We start from the raw sequence: 3174 nt of genomic DNA, 5'->3' as shown, positions 1-3174 counted from the left end.
CTAGCACAGGGTAAGTCAGGTTTTGCACCAAGGTTCTGACATTTGAGCTAGTGGAGGAATGCTTCTTTTCCAAGAGAACAAACTTCCTCCATATGACTGCACACTTCCTTACTGCAGTGACTCTTGCCTCTGTACCTCACATCCCAAAAGGTCAACTTTCTTTTTCTCTGTGGTGCCAATTTTAAAGAGATTTTATTTTCCAGGACAAGAATTACATTTCTACTTGTTTACAGTACTGTGCAATGTTGTTTACTTCTTTTCCTTTTCATTCAAGAACTTAGAATGTCAAGATTTACACAGTAGCTTAAATGTAGATTTTTAAACTGCTACGGCATTGGCACACGTTATGAGTCCTTTAATTTTTGGCAAACTCTTTCATCTGGTGCATTAGTCGACTTCAATGGTGGGTGTAGAAGTAGCACCTCCAGACGGGCCTGCTCCACCCCCTGGGACCCTACCAGGCATGCCCGCTGGCATGCCCCCTGCACTCTGCTGCAGCTTAGTAATGATAGGTATTCAGACCTTCTCCAATTCTCTCTGCTGATGTTCAAATTCTTTCTTCTCAGCAACCTGGTTCTCATCCAGCCAGTTTATTATTTCATTACATCTGTCAAGGCTCTTCTGTTTGTCTTCATCACCCATTTTGCCTTGTAGTTGTTCATCCTCTATGGTAGTCTTCATGTTGAAAGAAGAAGATTTAAGAGAATTCTTGGGAGACGCCTTGTCTCTCTGCTTCTCCTCCTCAGCCTCATGTGCCAAGTGCTCAATGAAATGACCTTTGTCACTGGTGACGGTGATCTTGTTCTCCTTGCCGGTTCTCTCATTCAAAGTAGAAACACTGAGGATGCCATTTACATTAATGTTAAATGTTAATTAAATTTGAGGAATACCCCAGGGTGCTGGGGAGATTCCTGTGACCTCAAACTTGTCAAATAGGTTGTTATTCTTTGTTGTTGTTCTCTCACCTTCATAAATCTGAATGAAACACCAAACTGGTTGTCAAAATACACGGTAAATGTCTCTGTCTGTTTTAGTGGGGATGGTGGTATTGCTTTTGCTCACAACTGTCATCACTCCACCAGCACTTTCAATTACAAGGGAAAGAGAAGGGACATCCAATAGCTACAAGTCCTGTGCACTCTCAGATTTCTCTCCAGACAAAATGGCAGCCTGGAGAGTTGCACCAGAGGCAACAGCCTCATCAGGACTGATATTCTTGTGGAGCTCCTTAGTCTCGCAGAAGCTTCTGAATTTTGGAGATCCAAGTGGAACCACCCACCAGAATAATGTCATGAATCTGTGATTTATCTAGCTTGGAATATTTTAAGGCCGTCCCTACAGGGTCCACTGTACCATGGGAGAAATCAGCATTCAGTTCTTCAAAATGGGCCTGGGTGATAGAGGTATAAAAGTTGATACCTTCATAGAGGCAGTTAACCCCAATACCGGCCTGAGCATCAGAGGAGAGGGTGCACTTTGTGTGTTCACAAGTGATACACAGATGGCAGACAGCCCTCTTATTCTCACTAATGTCCCTCTCATGCTTTCACTTGAACTCAACCATGAAATGGTTGCCCTGCAGTTGTCAAGGTTCTCCCCACCTAAGTGAGTATCCCCAGCCGTGGACTTGACTTCAAAGATTCCATCTTCATTGGTGGGAATGGAGACATCGAAAGTGTCTCCTCCCAGGTCAAAGGTCAACACATTCCTCTCAGCACCAACCTTTTTGTCTAAGCCATAAGCAGTAGCAGCAGCAGTTGGCTTATTGATGATTTGTAGCACATTCTGACCAGCAATGATTCCAGCATCTTTGGTGGTCTGACATTGGGAATCATTGAAATAAGCTGCTACTGTGATGACAGCGTTTGTGAGAGTCATTCCAAGGTAAGCTTCAGCAATTTCTTTCATCTTAGCTAAGACCGAAGAAGATACTTCTTTTGGATAGAAACTTTTGGTCTCCCATTTGTACTCCACTTGGACCTTAGGCCTGCCTGTCATTCACTACTATGAAAGGCAAATGCTTCATATATGACTGTACAACCATATCATCAGATCTGCAACCAATTAGACATTTGGCATCAAAAACTGTTGGTGGCCCTCATTGCAACTTGATTCTTTGTAGTATCACCAGTTAAATGTTCTGTGTCGTAAAGCCAACATATCTTATGGTGGTCTTGTTTCCTTGGTCATTGGCAACGATTCTCAGTTTCCCATGTTGGAAGACTCCCACACAGGAATAAGTGGTGCCAAAGTCAATGCCAACTGTGCATCCCTTCTACATGGTTGCTGGGGAATCAGGAGTCATAGCTAACCACTGTGGAGGAAAGAAGGGCTGCTCCTGTGCTGAGTAGACAAAGAGTGAGACTTTCTTTGACCACCATCATCACCAGGGTCCCTTCAATATGGCACCTTTCTTTCCTACCCCAGCAATTAGGGGTGGAGATGGCATTTTAATAGGTTACTGTCTCTCAGAATGATTGGACCTGAAGTTGAACTGCCTTTTCTACATCAGCCACCACTCCCAACCTCTCCCTTTTCTGCACAAATGAGTTTGCTTCAGGTGCACTTGTGGTTCTATAAGTGACTTTCTAAGTCATGCTATCAACGCAGATTAAATAACTTGGATTGTAGTGCCAATACACATTACCTATACTAAGTATTCAGAAGATATTTTGTAAGATCTTTGACAGTTTTTTTTGGTGCTATGCCTTTCAGATAGTAAGTACCTAATAAATATTTGTTGAATAAGTTTGAAATTAAATGTAATCATACCAATAACTAATCAATATTTCTATCTAAATTTGCTCCTGTTTAATGTTCAGAATGACTATATTAGTATGGGAATTACTGTAATAACTAATAGGTTAATATTTATAATAACCTAAAATCAACATCAAATTAATCAATTAGTAATTTATGATTGCAGATATCTTATATAATGGTAATATTAGAGTCCCAGAAGTCCGGAATACAAGAGTGCTGTGACCTCTGACATAAATAGATTACCTAGATAACAAGGTAGGAATTTATCCTAGAAGGTAGTTGAAGCATAGTGAAAGAGATGAGAATCTTGAGATTGAACACACTCTAAGTACACTCAGAACTGAGATCCTAAGCCATAGGTTATAAGAATTATCTGTGAAAACATTTTCCTTTGTTAATTTCTCCTAACCA

At 41.1% G+C, this 3174-nt stretch overlaps 1 pseudogene; it reads right to left on the bottom strand.

Moving 5' to 3' along the window:
• Positions 1-387: 387 nt before the first annotated feature.
• LOC144456180 (heat shock cognate 71 kDa protein pseudogene) lies at positions 388-2281 on the bottom strand (annotated as a pseudogene).
• Between the last annotated feature and the right edge of the window lie 893 nt (positions 2282-3174).

The sequence above is a fragment of the Phascolarctos cinereus genome, unplaced genomic scaffold (assembly GCF_003287225.1).
Source record: "Phascolarctos cinereus isolate Bilbo 61053 unplaced genomic scaffold, phaCin_HiC Scaffold_3;HRSCAF=262, whole genome shotgun sequence".
NCBI classification, from domain to species: domain Eukaryota; kingdom Metazoa; phylum Chordata; class Mammalia; order Diprotodontia; family Phascolarctidae; genus Phascolarctos; species Phascolarctos cinereus.
The sequence above is the reverse complement of the archived record's forward strand: the minus strand, read 5'-3'. Positions and strand labels throughout refer to the sequence as shown.